At 38.4% G+C, this 23,458-nt stretch overlaps 1 protein-coding gene across 1 annotated transcript in view; it reads right to left on the reverse strand.

Annotated features, from left to right (window-relative positions):
• The window catches only part of TRHR (thyrotropin releasing hormone receptor), a 33,379-nt gene that overhangs the window by 7,985 nt on the left and 1,936 nt on the right, over positions 1 to 23,458 (reverse strand). The window lies entirely within an intron of this gene.

Here is a 23,458-nt window from a genome sequence, read left to right on the forward strand (position 1 = left end):
GTGGCAGAAACGAGCAGATAAAAGGGAGGAAGGGAATGAAGACACATGAAGTTGTTACTATGCACAGGGCCATATGCTTGGTACTTATCTTCACAAGAATCATATATTCAAGTACATGTTACAAAGAATAAGACACATGATAGAAAAATTCCAGACTAATTACTTAAAGACGCCCCAAACTTCCCATCACAATATCTTGGATTTTAAGGAGAAATATTCTTTCAGATTTGCAAAACTGAAACTAAACAAACTGTAGGCTTGAACGTTGGAACTGTTGGATGCCCCATGTGGGAGGGGAGCAGGGAAAAAAAAAAAAACAGGTTCTTGGTTGTACTTCAGTTTATACCTATACCATCTAAAAAAGTTTTGCTATTTATACTGTGACTCTGAGTTCTGATGAAACAGATGTTTTAAAATATTTCTGGCTTTAGGGTATCAGAGTGGAAAGCAGCTGCATGTTCGGTACCATCTGCAGCTAGACTTGAACATTAGATGCCCAAGTTTCCACAACACTAGCATCTATTGTAATGTGGAGTCTAGCATTGATTATGGAATCCTTCAATCATGCAGGATGAAAAAGCTGGCATCTCTCCCATTGTGTGGATGCTTTCTTGTTCATGGGAGGTAGCATTTTGGAGCCATGCAGAGAAAGGGTAATCTCAGCTGGCAGGATTGGGATTCAAATTATAGTAACATCTGAACATAGACGAGAAAAATGTCATTTTGAATTCTTTCATGAGTCATGCTGGAACAATGCTGCAGTTGCCTGCTGTCATATGAGTTTGCCAATCAGCCTTTCCAAAGGTTTCTCTCTACCGTATAAATTATTAATCTATAGCTAAACATGTGCAAACTCTGTCCCATCTTTGCATGGTAAGGTATTGCTTCTAATCATGGTTACTTTTCTGTTTGGAAGCAGATTTTAGAAATTTTAAATGGTTGGTGCACAGGGAATCCAGCTACAGCTGTGAGCTGTAACACTCCTCCAAAGCTAGCCATCTTTTCTGAGGGAGCTATTTCCACACCTCCCTTTCCCCGTGCTTTTCTGGGCATCTAGCCTGTGAGAGTTACAATTGTAAACCCAGGTACAAAAAATGTGATCCCTCAGCTGCTCATCCAGAGGCAGTTGGGAAATCAAAGAAGATGCTTTAAAATATAAAATGTGAATCATGAAGAGGAGAAGGTGATGGTGCTTTCTAAACAGCAGTAAAGCTCCCAGAACTGCCAAGTTTTTAGCGGACAATGAGTTGTCTTGTTTCCAAGTCCTGAACAAAGGTCTCCCTCATCAAGAGACTTGAGAGCATCTGGGAGGCATTCAGCTCCCACCGTGCCTCTGTCTTTTTCAGGAGACACCATGCTAGGGCCAGAATAGAGTTAAAATAGCTAATTTTTCTACCTGTCTCAACACAATTTGCAGAGACAAGTAAAATGAAGAAGACACATTTCTTTCCGCAAACCATAAGTTCAGTTTAGCTTTCTGATGTGCTAAATACACGTGGACCTCAAATGATGAAATTTCATTATCTCATTTTTAGCTGTTGGAACTTTCTGATGCCTGCAACTTAAAATCTGAAAATATATGCATGAACACTGACTGTAAAGAGGGCGTGAAAACCATTGTAACAGGGTACTTGAGGCAATCAGGGAGTGCTGGCTCTGGTTTCATCACACATGATTAACACACCAGGGTCTCTTAGATGATACTATCTGGGTTGCTCTGCAGTTCTAGTACAGTGGTTAAGGAAATGGGCCATTGAGACCAACACAGCCAGATTTTATTCCTTATTTCTGACACAGGGCCAGGTATTACATCTTTACAAGACCCAGTCTATTCATCTGTGAAATACAAGCAGGTAAGGAAAATAAGAAAAGAAATGTATACAAAGCTCTGGCACAGAGCACGGGCTCCAATAAATAACAACTAATTTTACATAATCTATCCTAATAAGACCTCCCATAACATAGGGAGGATTTAATGACCAGACCAAGAAGCCTCTGACAACCACAATAGTAATACCTTATTGAACACTCAGTGTGTCTTTAAGATGATACCAGGGACTTTATAGAATTATGAAATTTTTATAGTATTTGTAACATAGGCAATAATTTGATTTTATAGGTTGACAAAAAGAGAGACTCAGAGAAGTTGTTACTTTTAGACACAGAAGTAGGTACTAGTCTTGGGAGGATTTGCCACTGAGTAGGTGAAGTAAATACTAAGGAAATAAATAAACACATGCTTGATTGGAGAAGAAGAAAATGTCTATTTTAAGCTTTATTGCTTCAATGAAGTTCTGTGTGATCATTTTACATTTCTGATCCAAGCTCAAATGCCATTATTCTGTGTCTTGTTTCTCCTCTGGTATGTGATATCTCCACAATATCTCTACATAGTAAAACAATCTGGCACCCCCAAAATTACTGGAAGTTAAACTAAAAATCAATGTGTCAAGATTCTTTCACAAAATGAGATGTGGTGGATCAAATTATGGTGAAGATATTTTTGGGCAAATAGTCTGTTACTCTGCAAAACTAGGTAGCTATAGCATTATAAAGAACTCAGGCAAATTAAAGACCTAAAGGCACACAGCTTGACATGATTTATACGGAGTTCACTTCCATTAGTGGGTGCTGAGTGACACAGTGTTAACATACTCCAAAGTAAAATGGGATTTGCTTTCAGAAGATACGCTCTATTCGGTCTTATCCGCCTGCTGTCATACCTAGTCATGGGTTTCTTGGACACACATGAGGTTGTAGAAAACTTTTTCTTGATATCACTCTGCATCCACACATTAAACTTTGCATTTTTAGGATTCATTAAAATAAAAAATTCTCCACTCTAAAGAGCAAAGCATTTCTTTAGAGAATGCAAAATTAAGATAAAAAGCTTAGAATGTACTAACTGCTCATTTGAGCTGTCTGTGAGAAGCTTGAACTTTCCTACTCTTGGTAATTTTGTGCAGTCTAAACATCTTTACTTAGCAAATTTTTATTTAGCAAATTTTTATTAAGTATTTATTGAGCATTTATGATGTGCTAGTTTCTGTTCTAAGTATAGTGATATTTTTGGAAATAAAATCTTAAGTAGGAAGATCTCAGGAATCATCAAATTTTAAAACTACAGAAGAGCCAGGTGGTGGGATTGGTACAGTGGCATCACAGGCTAATACTCTGTCTGCAGCACCAGCATCCCATATGTGTGTTGTTTTACATCCTGGGTGCTCTACTTTAAGCTTTCTGCTGAAAGCCTGGCAAAGCAGAGGATGGTCCAAGGATTTGACCCCTGTACCCACCTGGAAGAAGCTCCTGGCTTAGGTTCAGCTCAGCTCTGGCCATTATGGCCATTTGGGGAGTGAACCAATAAATACAAGAGCTCTCTCTCTCTCTGTTTCTCCCCTGACTCTCTACCTGTAATGCTTTCAAGTAAAAAAAAATTGTACCATATCAGATGGTAAATATTTTAACCTTTGTGCAATGTATAGAAATTATTCAAAAATGGAATTATAGCAAGGAATCAGCCATATGTAAAGCATAAATTAATGTGCATAGCATTTCAAGATTGACCTGAACTTTAGAAAAACAATAGGCAGATCTAATTTGGTCCATAACTAGTTTGCTCACCATTAGAAGAGTTGAGCATTCTAAATAAAACTAGCAAATGGCATATCAACTATTTGAGACCATTATCTTTTTTCAATTCTGTCACATCATCATAAAAGCCAATGAGAAATACAGATCAAATATGATGAGTTCTGAGTTTGTGGACTAAAGCTTTTATTTAAAATTTCATTTATCTTACATGAAAATCATAGTTAGCCTTTTCTCTTTAGCAATGCCTGAAAAAATCAGATATCATATCACTGCTTTTAATAACCCTGGGGCCTACTTTTCAAAAGAACTGTTGACAACTGTTACATTAGAAAATGCCTAGATGTTACTTGGTTCACCTGGTCTCAAGCAAACCAATATGGGTCTGTCAATCAGACTCACCCAACACTGCAATGCTAAGACTCCTCCTCCACAGCAGACAGGCTGGGTTGGTCTCCCATCTCCAGCACGTGCCAGTTGTTATACTTCATATGCATTACTCTTTCTGATCCGTTCTTTCCCTTTAGTAAAATGGCAAAAGTGACTTGATCTGTCTTGCACGGTTGTGGTGTGGATAATTGTAGGAATGTTATGTGCATTCTTCCAGGTTTGAGAACATAGTAAATTCTAGAAAAGTTAAAGCTAGTTTAGAAACCAAATGTAGAATGAAGCCTTGTTCTGAAGGTTTACTTACCTATCACTATATTTAAACAAGAGCATTCTGAGGAAGGTACTATTATTATATCTATTTCTCATTTTAAGAAATTCAGACATCATATATCAAAGGATAAACTAGAATTTAAAGTGAGTAGAAAAGACTCTTGCCTGACCTGTTAAACTGGTCCTTCATCCCAGGTGAGAAATACTGGATAAAGCTTGTCACACTTTCTCATAAAAGAGAGAGAATAGGGCTCCGCGTGATAGGCCAGTGACTAAGACCTTACCTTGCACACACCAGGATCCCATATGGGTGCCGGTTCTAATCCTGGAGGCCCTGCTTCCCATTCAGCTCCCTGCTTGTAGTCTGGGAAAACAGTGGAGGTTGGCCCAAAGCCTTGGGACCCTGCAACTGCGTGGGAGACCTGGAAGAAATTCCTGGCTCCTGACCTCGGATAGGCGCAGCTCTGGCCATTGTGGCTGCTTGGGGAGTGAGCCATCGGATGGAAGATCTTTCTCTCTGTCTCTTCTCCTGTCTGTATATCTGCCTTTCCAATAAAAATAACTAAATCTTTTTTTTTAAGAGATAGAATAGCCACAGTATCTGGGTGTAGGAACACTTAATACTAACTTCTCTTAATCACTGATCAACTCAAAGGCTCCTGTTCTACCAGTGGGAGCATCTCAGCTATGAATCAGAGCTAGAACACATTTTCTTTTAGAACTGGTGTTATAAAAGTTTATGAAATTATAATTGAATGTATCACTAATGTCATATTTCCTGTGCATATAAACCAAATGACACATGTAGGTCAACCTGGGATTTTAATATTGCATCAATGGGAAAAACTCTATTGAGCTTTGAGCATTGATTTATAAGTGACATTTGCTAGTGTCTATTTAGAGACTCAAACTAACATCATACTCTGAAAACAGGCTATTTATTTAATATCTGTTATGATTCTATCTTAAATTATATTCCTGATTAACAATTTAACATAATTATATTCACAGTTTAACATAATTATGCATTTGTCTCCTTACTTCCTGTTTCTGACCTTTGTCTTACAGAGTAAAATCCATGGAACACAGGTTTTCATCTTATTTGTTTATTGCTATGTTCTCAAGATCTAAAATAGTGCCTGGAACATTCAAACTGGTATTCAATGCATTATTGTGGAATGAATGAAGGAATTTGTCACATTTATATGAAACCCCCTTTATTTTGGGAAGATACAGCTCACTCTTCCTCAAATCTGAGATACTATCACCATGGACAAGTGTGTGAGGATATTGAGTAAAATATTGCTGTTGCAGACTTTGGATTACACACTAGGTTTAGGCTTCTTGTTCTTCCACTGTTTTTTAAAAAAATGGCTAAACATAAACTTAATGTCATTAGATCTCAGATCCTCATCCTTGAAACTGATAGTGTGAGTTATGCTTACCTCATAGATGTAAGTGAGATAACAGATGAATATCTCTTAGTACCAAACAGGGCATAGAGTAAGAGCTCAGTACGATAACCAGTCATATTAAGTGATTCACACTTATGCAGGTGGCATAGACTTTTTTCCAGGTTGTGTGTTTAGAAGGACAGCTGTATAGCTTAGCACATGATACCAAGTGAATCTAAGCTACATATTACAATCATTCTTGAAGTGTGATGAAAAGGTTTCAAAGAGGGTTTTAAGAATCAGTTGAAGGAATTTTCAAAGGTCTTCATGCAGTCGGGCAGTCTGTAATTTTACCCTCTCATTAGAATTTGTGTTGGGACGTGCCTCTGCAAGTGAAGAGAAAATGTCCTACTCTTCAGAACTTTGGAGTGAAATAAATGTGAACAACAGCTTTGTAATGCATTATTAAGATATAATATATTTGAATCTTTATGACTTCAAACATGGCAAATAGATGAAACATTGACTTATGAGTATATGAGGAAATTGCTACTTGTTCCAAAGGCTTCTGCACAAAGCATCTCCCGTGGTACTGCTATGTAACAGTTTAGGAGGATGGCTTACATCTAAATGCAGGCATTTCTATTACTCTTTAGGGAACCTGGCTTACTGAATTTTATGCTTGCTAATCATCATTCTTCAAGTTATTTTTTATGATAAATTATCAGTGCTTTTGAAAGACTGCCTTACATTTCTCACTGCTACATAAAAGCTTTTTGGATCTTAACGGGTCAGTTCAGTTGAGGCTAAAAGGTAACTGTTGAATCAATAGGATTCTGATTATATGAGCTCTGTATTATGGCATTTTACAAAATGGAAGTATTATTTGAGAATGGGCTTATACTTATGAATCGGTTTGTAAAAATTCGCATTTCTTTCAAAAAATCCTGGCAAGATCTTAATGATCACTGAAATTATTTGGGATAAAAAATAATTCTGCTGAAGTCCAGAAGTTAACATCTTTTGACCACCAGGGTATAAAAACAACAGGATTTTTAAAAACTTCTCTAAGTCTTTTTCTTTAAAAAGTTAGAATAAAAATTGCTTTCCCTACCTGGGAAACATGCATAGAAATTTGTTGATTTTAAAGCATATTTACAATGGGGACAATAGTCTGGCATGATTTAATGATCTTTCCTGCTTAATTATTCTGATGAAATAGCTAGAGTTGAGGAAGAGCCAGCAACAGAAACTGTTATTCATTAGCTTAAAAGCCCCTGTCAAAAACCGCACTTCTCTCCTGTCCCTCCACTCCCCAGCCCCATCTGAATTTTGGTTTGCATTGGGTATCAAGTGGCTGACTTCTTGAGTCAGGGAAGTCCCCAAGGAGTAAATAAGCATCCTGAAGTGGGAGAACAAGGCATGGAGACCAAAAGCCTTCAGTACTTCAGTGTTTTACCTTTAGTGCTGTCATGGGTCTTAGTGAGGAACAAAAAGCCAGTATGTGTGCTTATGAAGGAGAAAAGTCAAGCACCCTTGACTCTGTTGATACTTGTTTATGAAGTGTTTGGACCTCATGACACAAAGTTCTTTTGAGGTAAAGTCAGTAGCAATGTAACGTTAACAACTGTGTGCAAAATGGAATGTCCTGCCTTTGCCCCAAGGTGATTTATTTCTAAGCATATTTCCAGAATTTTTTCAAGATAATATGGAAAAGAAAAATGGACTGTGTACCCCAGACATGTCACTTGGGGATGCTGATAAAGGAGAGAGCTGGTTCAAACGGTGACGGAGTTATGTCCTAAGAACTGGTCCTGTTCAAGATGCTTTTGAGCCAGGGATTTATGGAAGCTTCTGGCTTCTATTGATTTGGTCTCTGCACTTCAGATGCAAGCAGTTAGCTGAGGAAGAGTTCCTGCTGTGTGTCATGCATCCAGTCTGATCTTGTCTAGCCCTTAATCAAAAAATGTTTACTTCAGCAAAGGGGAAAAGGATGTTAAATGAGAAACTATACTACTTACAGACAAGTCTCTTGCTACAGTAGAAATGAAACTTCAAGTGAGGACCACGCCAGCTTGCTTTTTGGTCCATAAAATGGCTCATTTAATGTGGGTTACTGGGAATGAGTCCCAGAAGAGACCTACTAAAACATGTTTAGAAATTAAGAAATTCAGTCCACCTGTAATTTAGTATCACATCAGTCCACTTGTCCTTAAAACATGCTGTGGATTTAATCCTGCCATCATTTCACCAGTCACCCACCTCTTCCCTTTGAATCCACAGCTCTTCCCATCCCACTTCATCCTAGATTCAACCACATTATTTTCAGCTACTGCTTTCCTTCTAACTCACGGAAAAAGTACAGATCAGATTATGAAAAAAGTGTATCGTATAACTTAAAATTGAGCCGCAACATCATCATCCTCATCTCTTTTCCTGCTATGTTATTTCCTTCTTTATTTATCCTGCTCATTTGGAGCACATTATTATTTTATTTACTGAACAAACACTTAATGACTATTTCTTTGTACCAGTCCTGCTGGGTGCTTCATGTGTCTTGGTCACTTGACACATTCATTACTGAAAAACAAAAGAAAGAAGTCACTTTTGTATCCCTTCTTGCCTCTTCAGAAACCATGCTCCGTCCATACTGAACCTTATTCACATGTCAACAAATAATTCCTTCTGTTCTACTAGCTCCTTCCTGTCAAGATTTAACCAGGCTCAGGTTTCTTCTAACTTAAGAAGCAAAGCAAAATATAACAAAAACACCACCTCCTACTTCTCCATGCCACAATCACAATCACAGTTGTTAAAACTGACTTCTGTTCCTACCCTCTTTAGAGTTTCTTTCACCCATCATTTACTTCTTCATACAATCTAATTGATTTCCTTGACACTTTACAATTGCCACTTGCAAAATTTGCTGACTCATTTTTAGCCTCTGTTTTTAACTTTTTTCATCAACCTCTGAAACAGTCTCGGTTGGTCTCTGTGACTTTCTCCTGATTCTCCTTCTCTGACATTGCCCATTTCTGTTTATTTGATAGGCTCTTCATCTCGCTCTCCCCAGAATCTTAGCCACGCAAGGTTGCTTTTCTATTTCCCCAAATTTCCTCCTTGGATGATACACATGTGCTCTGGTTTAATAAATGATCTATATGTTAATTGCTTCCAAATCTATGTCTGTGGCTACATATTTTTGTTGAGCTCTAAATTTGTATTTGTTGCTCTCTCTTTGTATTCTGTGGATTTTTCTCCACTTGCTATCTTCATTCAGTTGAATGACACTAATCCGTTAATAATAGCAGTTACTAACATTCACTCTTCCTGCGTTCTAGGAGCTAAGGTAACTTCTTTTTATAGGTCTTGTTTTCCTTTGTGCCAAGTCCTGATAACTATGCTGTGAGATAGCTACTACCATCATAATCTTTTTCATAATACATAAACTAAGGCTCCAGCTTGCAAATCAACCCATTCAAGTCATATAATCATTAGAAACTGAGGCTCTTATTCCAAGGTTAGGATCCAGGATTCAGGGGTTCTGCTGAGGCACTTCTGTCTCAATGCTTCAAGCGAAAACAAAAGCTTCACCTTCGTTTCCTTTCTTCTCCACAGACACTCGTGGAAGTTTATTGGTTCTATTCCAAATGCATCAGTTTCCTTCTCTCCTCTCTTTTATTTATCTTGTCATGTTAGGCCTTTTCAAGGTGATTCATATTACTTTGCTCATATTATTGTAGTCCTCTCTTACTGTTCCCAACTTTGGACTAACCCCTTTCCTATATGGGAGACAACGCGATCCTCCTTAAGCATCAATCTGGTTATAACATTCTTTGACTGGAATCCTCCCAGTAACTTTCCATAGCCTTTAGAATCTTGTTCAAACCTTGCGGTTTGCTAAAAAAACTTGCTCCCTAGTTCCTCCCTACCGTATTAGCTTTATCTTTGCTTGCTCAGCTTTAAACAGCTACTTGTGGTTCTCAGGACCAAAATGGACTTCTAGCCTTCACCTATAAAGTTGCCACTACAATTTTCTTTCTTCATCTATAAGATGTCTGCTAACTCACCGGGCTTTGTTTAGGAGTCATTGCTTCCAGAAAGCCTTTCTGACACCCACATCTTGCCAAGCCCTTCAGGTCAACAGCCCACTAATCTGTGTTTTTCACCATGATAACACATTCCCATACAGATAATCAGTTCACTTTGTTTTTCCTATCACACTGTGAACTTCATCTGAGGGAAAAACATTTATTTTTATATCCTAGTGACTAACATAATGCCTGCCATAGGTCTACAATTAAAACATAGCGGCTAACGTCTTCGTCTTGCACATGCCAAGATCCCATGTAGGATCCAGTTCATGTCCCTGTGGCCTCACTTCCCAGCTCCCTGCTTGTGGCCTGGGAAAGCAGTGGGGGACAGCCCAAAGCCTTGGGACCCTGCACCTGCATGGGAGACCCAGAAAAAGCTCCTGGCTCTTGGCTTTGGATGGGCTCAGTGCCAGCTGCTGAGCCTACTTGGGGAGTGAATCAGCAGACAGAAGACTTTCCCTTCTGTCTCTTTGTCCTCTGTGTATATCTGGCTTTCCGATGGAAACAAATAAATCTTTCAAAAAAAAATAGGCGAGGAAGTACAAATCTGTACCGAATCTGTGTACCCACTTCTTATTTTCTCTATTTTCCACAACCCATACAATTAAGTGCTGGAAGGAACTGTAAGAATTTAACCACAGCATACTTAATTTCAGCACAGCACCTCCACTGTGCACTGCAGTTGGTTTCTACAAAAGAATTGATTGCCTTTAACTTATTCAGAGAGCTGTCTAAGTAGATTGCAGAAGAAATCCCTGGAGATTCATCCTAACACTTTAATCATCTCTAGTTAAATATTTCTCCTGTAAATTTACCCTGGATCTGAGCCTATTTCTATCTTTCCTAATAAAATAAATGAAAAACAAATCAGTGCATTTTTTCCCTTCTATTCTCTTTCACCTGAAATCAAAGTCCATGTACTCTTTCAAATGTTTGTCAAGAGGAATCAGCCACAATGCTGAACTCCATCCGAGGATGTATGACGGGGGTTCAGGTCTGCACATGAGTGGAAGCTTGAGTCACTTGACTTTGCAAATTATCATTAAAAATTCCTGCTGCACTCTGCTCTTGCTTTGCCTCTGTGTCCTATCTCTGTCTCCCGACGGTGCCATATTTCTGAGTCACTTCCTTCTTTTCTCAGCTAGGTATCTCCGCCTGTAGAAAACACACTGTGTTCTCCCATAGTCATAAACATAAGAGTCAAGCAACAAGCTCTGCGTGGAGGAACATAGGAGGCCTTATTTGAAGTTACTACATTATTATGGTCAGAGCAATCTATCCATGGGGCACAGTTGCAAGTTACCAGTGTGGTTTAATGAATGTTTACTTTTTTTTTCCTCCTCCAAAATGTCATATTTGTCCAACTAAATATGGCTGCAAGTGTCTCACATTAACCAACCTTTTCCACCTGTGCGCATATGTCCTTGTTTAATTTTAAGAGCTACTTTGACTTTGCAATGATTCACTTTCTTTTCATGTGTCTCCATGTAGCTCTCAAGCACTGGATGTCACACCTGTGACCAGGCATGACTTCTGTTTTAGTCAAACCTACTTATTCTTTTAACAGTATCTTTCTTTGCACTTTGTTTAATTCTTCTGTCCTCACTTTCCTTCTCAATTGGGAGCACACGCTAAAATCTGCCTTTATTCATCTGGCTACATTATAAGAGCAGAAAGTGTATCTTTTTATGTTTAGCAAATCTCCATTTCTGTTTTAGCTCCCGCAATAGAAGCATTTTTCTAAATCTTATTTTTTTTGCTTAGTCTGTCTTTCCATTTTTGAACAAAAAAAAAATGAGTCCTCATGAGGTCAGTGTTGTGGAACCACAAAGTAAGCTATCATTATGATGCTGGCGTTCACGTGAGCATCATTGGAATCCTAACTGCTCCACTTACAATCCAAATCCCTGCTAGTATTGCTGGGAATACAGCAGAAGATGGCGCACTTGTTTGGGCCCCTACCACTGGAGCATGCTCTCTTTCCCTCCTTCCCTGTCTGCCCGTCCAGTAAATGCACATAGTTTTTTTTTTAAAGCTTTACTTAAAGATTACTTTTTCTGTATTTTGATGATTCTCACCCATATATCGGATTTGACCATTTACTAATTTTTCCAGCTCCTCTATACAACTCCTACTCATCTCTAATGGAACATTCATGATGTGATAATGTAAAATTTATGTATTATCAGAGAAACATGGTTGAGATAGTGGTGTAGTGAGCACTCCACTGCTCCCATTTGTTGGCTTACTGCCCAACTGCAGGACACACCAAGGCTGAGGCAGGAGAGAAGATCACCACCCAGCGTGCCCATATGTGTGGCATGAACCCAATTACCAGACACTTCACTGCTGCCCTCCAGGGTTTGCATTGTCAGGAAGTGGAAGTCAACAGTTGAAGGCAGTAACTGAACCCGCATATTTCTGTATGAGATACAGGTATCATGCCACCAAGCTAACCAGCCACTCCTTTAACAGTGTTTTGAATATCTTTCTGTTAACATGTCTTTCATTAACTCCTAGAAAACATCTTTCAAGTCATGTTTGATCCTTTCACTTTCATCTTGCTATATTTCCATAATGTACTTTTCTAGTCATTTCCAACATATTCCTAAGCACATGAGAGGAGGTATCACAGACACAGAGATGAATGGGATGATGTTTCTGCCACAGTGAGATGGACAATCTTGTGGTGGAAACAGATGTTGGAACAGATCATTAACAAAACCATGGTGATCAGGACAGCTGAATGCACACAGTGCTACAATGGGAAGGGAAAACTGCCAGACCGAGGCAGTGTATATCAGGGTACTCTTCTCTGAGAAGAGACCTGCCAGAGATTGAATTGGAACTAATAGGTCTAAGAGATGGCTTAAGACTGGCTTACAGGTGTGCTAAAATAAAACATTAAGGAACCTGCTTGTAGAAATAATGTTGAGGTAAAGTGGAGGAGACACAAATCTGGGAAAACAGCAAGGGACAGATTATGTATCTATATATCTTATCTATATCTATATCTATATCTATATCTATATCTATATCTATATCTATATCTATATCTATATCTATATCTAATGGTACTTACTTGGGATTGCAACAGGTGAGAAATGAGAATACTGGGCCTGGCACAGTGGCCTAGTGGCTAAAGTCCACACCTTGCATGCACAGGGATCCCATATGGGAGCTGGTTCTAATCCTGGCAGCTTTACTTCCCATCCAGTTCTCTGCTTGTAGCCTGGGAAAGCAGGGGAGGCTGCCCCAAAACTTTGGGACCCTGCACACACATGGGAGACCTGGAAGAACTCCTAGCTCCTGGCTTTGGATTGACTGACTCAGCTCCAGCCATTGTGGCCGCTTGGGGAGTAAACCATCAGACAGAAGATCTTCCTCTCTGTCTCTCCTCCTCTCTGTATATCTGCCTTTCCAATAAAATAAATAAATCTTAAAAAGAAAAGAAATGGGAATACTGAAGGATTTCAGGCCACAGAGGGATGGTATCAAGTTTGCATTTTTTTTTAAGATTTTAGCAGCACACTAGGAAATGAATCAGAAGACAGCATTTAAAAGTCATGGAGTTTGGTTAAGAATTCACTGTGAATTTAGTGAGGCATGGTGGTCAGTTTCCTTGGCTATAGTGCCAAGAGGAAATGATGAGCCTGAAACAGAGGCAAAAACAGTAGAAAGGATGTTGAATATGTGTGTGTCGGGGGATAACATCCACTGAAGGAGAGTGGTGAGTTTTGAAACAGGCATTTAAAGAATAAAACAAGGGAAGTGGTTATGATCCTGCAGATGGATAGGCAGAGATTCTTGGGATCCCATTTGGAATGGGAAATCCTAGCATGGAGTAGCCATGTAGAATGTAATTTTCACTGGCATTGTTCAATAAATGAAGGACCTGAGAAGGTTAGAGGTGCTTTTGGGCTTACTGTCTGGAGATAACTAAACAAATCTTAGCCTATAGGTTCTCCAGATTTATTACTCATGTGTCTCTTACATATCTGATTCATCTCACCACAATTCCTTTGGAAGAATATGCTTATTTTAATTATTTTTTTATACTGGTAAGGCCCCATTCTTTCTTTAAGTGTAAAAAACCTTCCCTCCCTCATTCTACTAAATTACCAAGCTCCTAACCTGTATACCCCTGGCATCATAGGAGTTACAACAAAGTTGCTTTAACCTCTACCAGCCTCATCTTTTTGTCCTGGTGGCTGACATAATGTAAGCTCTGGAGAAGAGGTATGAAATGTGGCTTTGCCACAACTGGCTGTGCGACCTGGCACAGCTTAGGTACCATCTCTGTGCCTCATCATCTTCTGTAATTTGTCTCCTGTTGCCAGGAATGTTCTGAGGTTTTATTGAGTTAGCTTATATATGGGACTTTGAGTACTACAGAACACATAATAGAAACTCAACAATGTCTAGGTTTTGTTATCTGGGTCATCAGGTGCTGAACTTCTCTCTGGTAATGTAGTTTGAGCTCAGAAAGTTATTTATTCCCACTGATAGGCAGCTGGAAGATCTACCTCTGCTACAACCTATAAACCTGTCTGCTACTTTAGGAAAGAAATATCAGTCTATTTCCTTGTTGCTTTTATGAACTTCAGAATGCAGTATTTTAAAGATAATTTAAATAAAGCAATAATTTGAGTGCTTATTATGTACTAGTCACCCAGACTATGAGAATTATCAGTATCAATATGATATGATACAAAATGAATGACCAAGTTGAAGTAACAAGAAATAAAATAACTTACTAAAAGTTACAGACACAATAAGTGAAAGAGCTAGGATCTGAGTTTGTTTTCCTGACTGTAGAGTTCATACTCACCTATCTCACAGCATATTTCCAATCTCTTAACCTGATCTTAGCACATGCTGGGAACCTGTCCTTGTGGACGTACTGGAAGCACTAAGAGTAAGGAGGACTTTATAGGCAGGTTGAATTCATGTGAGCAAAGTTGTCAAATACCACAGACTGCCCCAGCCAAGAACCTGGACTTGCTTCAGAAATCTCCCTGTCCTTCATCTGCTTGATTAGTTCTGGAATCATGTTGGTTTTGCCTCCTGAATATTTCTCATCTATATATATTTCATACTCACCCTCTCTAATATTGTCCTTTAAAAGCAGGCCTCCCTTGTTTCTCAAAGTCACATCTCTGCCATGGTCCTTCAGGAAGACCTCCCATGGTTCCACATCACCTTCGAATCAAATCCTCTAATGACACACATGGTTTTCTATGGCATTGTAAGTCTCTTCTTAGTTATCTAAATGATTGTTTGTGTTGGTATGAGTTGTCTTGAGTCTCACGTTGGCCTGGTGATGTCAACTCAAGTTCCCACTGTAAGTACAGTATTCACCCTTTCCCTGCTTCCCCTTCTGGGCACTGCACAGCTTAATCTTTTGTCTTCAGCTTGTGATGTTTATATTGTATTGAAAATTTCATAAGACAGTGACTATCACTGATTCTCTAGAATCAGTATGAGGTGTGACTTTGGAGTTCAACAAATGTTTATTGAATTAGAGGGATAGTGGATGAAAAGTGCCAGAAAAATGATGGATTGTCATATTTTAGAGGGTGTTGAAAGCCTGCCAGAGGAGACTGGAGAGATACAGCTCTTTCTGAAGGAACCTGATGTATATGCATAGTTTCAGGAAAATAGTCACAGAGGGGATGTTCAGGTGGGTTTACCCTCTTCTATACATGTACTCTGCTTGGGTTCCCACCTCTCTGCCTCTTTGCTCCTTCCACCCAGGACAGCTGACTGACTGAGGAGAGAATTTTAAAGGCTAATGAGAAAGTCAGTGCGAGTTTGTATAAAAGGGGAATTGCCATCTGAGATGGCGATGTTTGTAAGTCAGTCTTAACCCTTTAAAGAGGAAAATCAACCTAAGTAATCTTAGTCACTAACAAAATCAACACCATTCTGGTTAGTTGCACTTTGATATTTAGGAATTAAAAATTGAGTTGATAAAAGACAAATACATTCCAATTAAAATTGAAGATGATGATGGCACAAATAATTTTTCAAGGAACAAAACTGAGTGTTGGCCTTGACTGAACTTTCACACTTTATTATATATGAGAAATTACATAGATTTGATATATAGGAGCACACGCATATATTTGTATTTATACATATACACACACTAGAAGGTGCTGGTGAATATTTAATAGTCATCTCTCCACAAAAAAGGTATGGATTATTTTATTTGCGAATCTCTGTTGTGTAAGTATGTCAGTCATGGCTGATCTTAAGTAACAAAATTTTATGGGCTTGAATGAGGTAGGGGAGACTCCAACAAACTGGAAATGAAAAGCCCATTCTCATTGGCTAAAGCACACCATTGGACTTTGGGGAATCTGCTATACACCAAAACAGCTCTGGGTTTACTACTTAAGAATGTTAGTTAGAGTGCAAAGTCAGGCAGGCTAGCAACGATGGTCCACAAGAATTACTATTCGCAAAGGACTGTGGAAACATAAGAAGACCTAACCTGGTTATGCCAATGGATCCAGCTATACACATTTGAGAAAGTCAGGCAAGACTTGATGGGGTTGCATGGGACATTATTTGATTTGGGACTTAAAAAATAATTGGGAGCTTGCCAGATGAAGAGCATTCAGGCTGAGAGAGCATGGTATGCTGAAAGAGCTGCAAAATAATTCAATGCTGCTGGAATACAAAGTAAGTTGGGACAGCCATAAGAGATGAAGCTGAAAACACTGTAAGGAGCCAAGAGTTTATCTGTGACGCTAAGGAGTTCAAACTCCTTAAACCCCCCAGTGGACTACAAAATGCATTTTGATAATACATCTCTGTTAGAGATCTCTCTGTGTACAGTGGGAAGAGTGGCTTGCAGGAGAGTGGCTCGGGAGCCAGAAAGACTGTTAAGGTGTTAGTAAAGTAGGGCAGTGAGAGGTGGCACTTGACAGCAATTGCAGTGTGAGTGGAGAAGTGGGTCAGTTGTGGTACTTTTCAGCTACAATTGCTGGGATTCAGTTAGTGCTTACATCTGGATGAGGAATATTTGGGAAAAAAAATAAAAACCACAGAAGGATTACTGCATTTATAGGTTGAAGCCCAAAATACAAAGTAGGAAAGAAGGATGGAAGAAAGGGAGGGAGAAAGGAAGAAAGAAAATGGTAAAGAAGAAAGGAGACATTTATGAAGGGAAATAACAAACCTACAGTGTTTGATATAATTGCATTACATGATGCAACTGCATGTACGGATCAGGAGAGGTCCTTTCTAAGGCCACGCATATGGTAATCTCATAGGCAGCAGCTGTATGCACAGATATGAAAAGAAAAAATATAGAATGACAAGGGCACAATGCAGGGGAGGAGTGATGGGAGTTGGGTGTGGCTGAATTACAGTCCAGCTCAAATTTCCCTCATCGCAACCCTCTTCTTGTCAACAACAAGAAACTGAATGCACCCAGTCCTCTTCCATCTCCTATTCCCTTTCTGCTGACCTTTCTTCTTGTTTCTAAATTGCTGTTTTGAGATATTCTGTCAATCTTTTAAGTCCTGCTCAAATATGCATTCCACAGAGTTTATCTCGATTCTCCTCCATTTTGCTTCTCCCCTCACTGATGTTATGCTCCTTCTGTTAGAATATAATGGTCTGTTCAGGATTGATGGAGTGCATTTGCCTTGGGTTGTTTGAAAATGAGCTTGTCTTACATAGTCTTGCAGCCTCCACACCTAGAGTTTGTCACAGGTGCTTTTAGGGTTGAGATGAATGTTCAATCAAGTTAAGGTGATATTGATTCTAAATGATCTGCTATAAAATTTGGTTAATGTTAACCCAAAGTAAATAAAACATTCCCCCAGTTAAATAAAAGTAGTAAAGGACAAGAACCTACTTACAGATTAGTGTTTTGTCTGTCTGGAACTGGGATGACTGCGACTTGAAGAATTTAGAAGTGGTTGTATTAAGAAACAGAAAATAACGTAGCTTGTCATTTGAAAGTATGAGCAGTTTTAAAATGTTCTGTAAAATCTCAGGTTTTCCTATCTTAAAGGTATTTGGGAAAATTTATGTTTTCTGTAGTGATGAAAATGTGCCTTAAGCTTGCAAATAAAAAGTGGGGATAATGCATATTCATCAGAAACAAAGAACAAAAACATGTAACTGCAGGGGGTGATTATCAATTTGTGAGCTACATATTACACATTTCCTTGTATATGTAGAATGTGAAGCAAAAGGAAAATTAATCTTCAGTAATAAAAATGACATTTTCAGCTACCTGCATGCTAAACAATAAAAATTGTACTTTTATCCCCCAAGATTTAGAGATCTTTGTATATAGTTAGTCAAACCTAGACAACTGGAGCAAATAAAAACAATGAAAAATGAAAATGAGCCAGTAAAAACGGTCTTGGTAAAGTGGAGAATTTCTTAAATTTAGATCTAATGCTTCAGATTTTAGTATAATTCATTTGTCATGTAGTTAGCCATCGTTTCCTTGAGCCTGGGTTCTGCTAGAAATAGGTGGGATTATTAGCTTCTTAAGGCAAAAACTAAAAGAACTTCACTCTCCTGAGCGCCACTCTGCTGAGCACCACGGGCCTTCCTTTCCTTTGTGTCTTAAAGACTTTTTAATGTTGTTGTTCAAGATGTCTTATTTCAAAAGTAAATCGCATTGTAGAAAGGCAAGACACAGCAGGCACACTGAGGCCATATGATGGACTGTCTTCATCATCTGTGAGCCTGCTGTATGACTGCAGATAGCTGAAGACAGAGACAGGCAGGTCCCCAGGGAGACAAGGACACTGAGAAGCACCAGATGAGGTCCCTGTCCGTTCTGCTCTCTCCTGTCCAGCTGCGGACTTCACTGGATGTCAGCAGCTTATCTATGAGCTTAACTGCTTTTCCCATTGTAGCCATCAGGTAACCATGAAAGCAACTCAGTTCTAATCACTTTCTTTTACCCTGCGTTTGCCTTGAGAATGTCAGTTTCAGTATTTTGGTGATAAATATGTAAAACAAGATTCAGTGAAAATGTTAAGGAAAATACAGAAAAATGCTGATGTTGGTTTTTATGAGGTGTGCCAAGGGATTTTTTTTCCTTATTTCTAGCTTTCTGTGTTCCCTAGACTATGCATGATTGCTTTCATATTATTCTCATGATCATAAATGTCATCAACAAATTTTTTTTTTTTGTATTGCTTTGAGAAGAAAGGTTCTTTTGTTTCTTGACTACAAACATTTTCTCTAGCAAGGCAGAAGATGGTTGCTATGAACAGAGCTTGCTGGGCCAAAAGCTGGAAACCAGAGAACTTCTTAACAGATCTCCTACATGGGCTCAGGGGCCAATGACTTGGGCACATCTTTCTCTGCTTTCCCAGGCCATTAACAGGGAGCAGGATAAGAAGTGAAAGAGCCATAACTTGAACCAGCACCCAAATGGGATGCTGGTGCCACAGGTGGAGGATTAGTTTACTGTGCCAACACACCCGCTCTGGGTGGAAAAATTTTAAGAAATTTTCCGAAGAGGTCATCATTGTCATATAATGAGTAAAGCTGCACAGCGAGCCACAGGTGCCAGTTCGTGTCCTGGCTGCTTCAATTCCAATTCAGCTTCCTGCTAATGTCCTGGGAAAAGCAGTGCAAAATGGCTCAACTGCATGAAGACTCACCCGCACAGAAGACCCAGACAAAGCTCTCTGCTCTTGGGTTCAGCCTGGCTTAGCCCTAGCCATTGTGGCCACTTGAGGCAATGAACCAGAGGACGAAAACCTCTCCTTATTCATTTCTCTCTCTCTTTCTTTGTAACTCTGATTTTCAGATAAATAAATGGATCTTTAACAAATTAATTACTTGGAAACAAAGATATTTTACATAATTAATTGGACAAATAAAACTTGGAACAAAAATTTTGCCATAATGAGGATTCTATTGGAGATTCTATTAAAGTCTTACTTTTCCAAAACACTTTTCTCTATCAGTTAAGCTGTAAGAAGAAAACATTAGACTCAGTCTACTGAAAATAAAACTGGTAATTTGGTCTACAAAAGATTTTGTGGATCCTTGCATCCTTTGTAAAGCAAATATTTAGGATGAGTATCATATCACATCCTTTTACCAAGATGTTTAGGTGTGTCCATGCTTCTAACATAACAAAGATCTTATCAATTACCCAATCAAGGATGGAGATATTTTATCTTCGTAATGCTGAGTATCTGAATTTACTGAACTAAGAGACTCTGTCAGTATTGTGTGGATAGAATTCCAATGCAGGACCTGGCACAATAGCCTATTGGCTAAAGTCCTTGCCTTGCACATGCTGGAGTTCATATGGGTACTGTATGTTCTGGTTACTCCACTTCTTCCAGCTCCTTGCTTGTGGCTTGGGAAAGCAGTAGAGGATGGCGTGAAGCCTTGGGACCCTGCCCCCACTAGGAGATCCAGAAAAAAACTCCTGGCTCCTGGCTTCAGATCAGCTTAGCTCTGCTCATTGCGGCCACTTGGGGAGTGAACCAGTGGATGAAAGATATTTCTGTAACTCTTTCTCTCTGCATCTTTGCCTTTCCAATGAAAATAAATAAAAGTCTAAAAAAAATCCCCTGCAATGCAACAAGTATGATCATTTAAACAACTTATCTTTAAAATCAAATTATACAGAAAAAAAATTTACTCCATGATGTTTTTTTGCTTGTACAATTCTAATCATATACTTAAGTAACTTTCTTCATTGAATTTATCCAATATTTTAAGTGGTTTCCTAAATATAATAGTAAGAATAAAGGATTCCTAGATTTTCTGCCTAGGTTTCTGCCTAGGAAATTTAAGTGTAAAACAAAGAGGCAAACAAAAAATTCATATCTGTCCCTTATACATCAATGTCTTCTGATTTCCTTTTTAAATGTAGTTCTTTAGGCAATGTATACTTGATTTTCATAGCTTGGTGTGAAAGACCTGACCCAGATTAATATTTATTAAAATGTAAATTAAACCTGACTGAAAGAAAAAATGCAGAGAAATATTAAAATAAAAGCCCTGTGTTACAGGTAAATGCTTAAACTTTGTAATATTTAAGACAGGAGCTATTTCTAATAGGAAAAAGGCATATCAAGGAGCAATAATTTTGTGCAGAACAGATTTCATTTCAATCCCCCTTCTCAGGGGGATACACACTCTTCCAAGCTCAGTGATCAGACCGAATTGCTCTCTCTCCATCTTCGGTAACTGACAGGTTCACATCTCAGCCTCTGCTCCTTTGGAGCTTCCCTGTGTTTTGCACCTTACCGAGACATTTTTCTGTTGAGAACCTTAATGCTTTATGCCTGCATCCCTACCAACTTCAGAGGTGACTGTCCTGCCACCTGTCTCTCACTCCTCAAATCTGACTCACTCACAGCCATCCGACTCCTCAAACACTGTTTTCATGATCATTAATGCACCTTGCTCAGCACTCAGTATTCTTTGATGTCTCTTCATTAAACTTTTTCTCTGGCAGCTAGTTGGGAATTCCCACACCCTGCCTCCAAGAGTCCTTCTCTCACACAATGCTGTACTTCTTCCATTTTCTCATATGCCTCATTCATTTTACTATTGAAGTCGCTATATTTGATAAAAACCCCATGCTTTGAAACCTTCCTTGCCTCTGTGCAAATCGGTATCACTCTTACCCCAGCCCCAATCTTCCTTCTTTTATGCATGGAATACTGCTCTGTTCTCATATTTTGATTTTAAAAATTATGTTTATTCTTTGAGATCCTGCCAAATGTTATCTCTTTCATCAAGACTTCTTTAGACCCATATTTTCTCCATCTTTTGATGAAACTCTAATGCTCCACAGTCAGCGCTGGACTAAATGACTCATTATTTAAATGCACACCTGTGACAGAGCTGGCATTTCATGATTCTCAGTGATATCTTGCTGATGCTTCTAAGAGGATAGCTCTTGGGCTTGGAACACCTTACACTTTGCAGGACAATGGACACTCCTAATTCCTAGGTGTTGATGTAACAGTTCCAAATATTCCTAATACATTTACAAATGCCCCAATTAATGAAAAATTTCTTAGACAAGTTAGTATACAATATGAACATCTAACAAATAATACCTAAATGGTAAGTATATTTTTTAGGAACAAAATCTTCTACATGCCAATGTATTAAAACACTAGGAAGGTATCTCATTAACAGGTGATGATCACCACTCAAGTTTTGGAGTCTTCTATATTTCACTGGATACAAACTCTACTCCTGGAACTGCTATGTAATTTTATCAATGAGGATGTTAAGACTCTAAGAGTTCTACTTATCCAGAGTCACAGAGTTGGACTGTAACTCTGACGATTAAGCCCAGGGCATTTCACACCAAAGCTTTGGGTTTTTGTTCTATCACACAGCCATTATAAATACAGCTTATCTAAAATAGCTTTGAAATAAATGTGAACATGTAACATAATTACCAATTGCAAGTACATTATTAATGTTGATAGGTACTAATGACTGTAATTGAAAGAAAAGACATTAGACTAGACAAATAATTTTTTTGATTTTAAAACAAGAATATAAATTAGAGTCTAATGAATGAATTTAATCCTGAGCTTCCCTGCTGTAGACATTTACGTATGTTTAGTCTCTAATTGAGATGTACATATTCCTTACTCCCTCAATATATTTGTTAATGTTTGTCTTGGCAGATGATCAACAGATCTCTCCACATTTCCATTAATCAAGTTTAGGATAATAGATGGCCAAGTATGTTTTGTGTGAGCTAGCACTGCTGAGTCCAAAGCAACAGAAATCTAAGTGCTGGCAATAGTTGATCAGGTTTTCCCGTCTAGCATTGATTAAAATAACTTGAATAAATGCAAGCATTACAGTATCCTTTAAATGCTGTGAACACTTTCTTTTTTATAGTTCATAATTTATTTCATGTATATATGCCTGAAGGTTTTAGTTTATTTCAACATGTGCTTCTTTTTTTTCCAATGACAGTTATTCATACATCAGCAGATTTAGTTTAGGAAGTAACAACAGGAAGGATTCAAATGCATACTTTGAAAAGTGTTCTCAGTTTCTATCTACAGCCACAGAAAACCATTCAGGGGGAAGAAATGAGAAAATTCAACCTAACTGAATAAATCAGTTGCATTGCCTTCAAGTTCACTTTTTATTTTTTTAGCTATGAGAATATATATTACCATTATTTAGTTATGTTGAACAAAAGAGGAAAAGAAACCAAAAGATTAATTTGGGAAAAGCTCAGGAGAATTGTCTAAATTAAGATGAATTATATATGATGTAAAAATATACTGTGCTTATGTTGTGATTTAAAGTATGTCTATTAATGTGTCGTTGCTATTCATCCACTGGTTAAACTACTACTCAACCATAACCCCATAGACATTCTTGTTACATGAAAGTCTAAAGGATTCTTTGATTGTGTTATCAAGAAAAGCAGACAGAAACAGGTTCCTTATAATAAATTCAGTGTAATGTGGAGCCCCTTGTTGGAACATTTCCTGAGCAAAGTGCCTTTTCAGCTTCTGTATCCCTGGATCCTTGGTAAGGAGCTGAAGAAGAGGATTTTAGACTCTTTCCTAACTTAGTTTGACAGAAATGAATCTAAGAACCTCTCTCAATTATGGGTCCAGGTAGAACTACAGAATGGCAAGGCAAGTTTCCCTATTTTGTCTCACGTTTTCTCAAACTCTCTTTTCACATTTTTTTTTTTTTTTGCACATCAGAATT

Source organism: Ochotona curzoniae, unplaced genomic scaffold (genome assembly GCF_017591425.1).
Source record: "Ochotona curzoniae isolate NIBS_2020 unplaced genomic scaffold, NIBS_Ocur_1.0 contig_3190, whole genome shotgun sequence".
NCBI lineage: Eukaryota > Metazoa > Chordata > Mammalia > Lagomorpha > Ochotonidae > Ochotona > Ochotona curzoniae.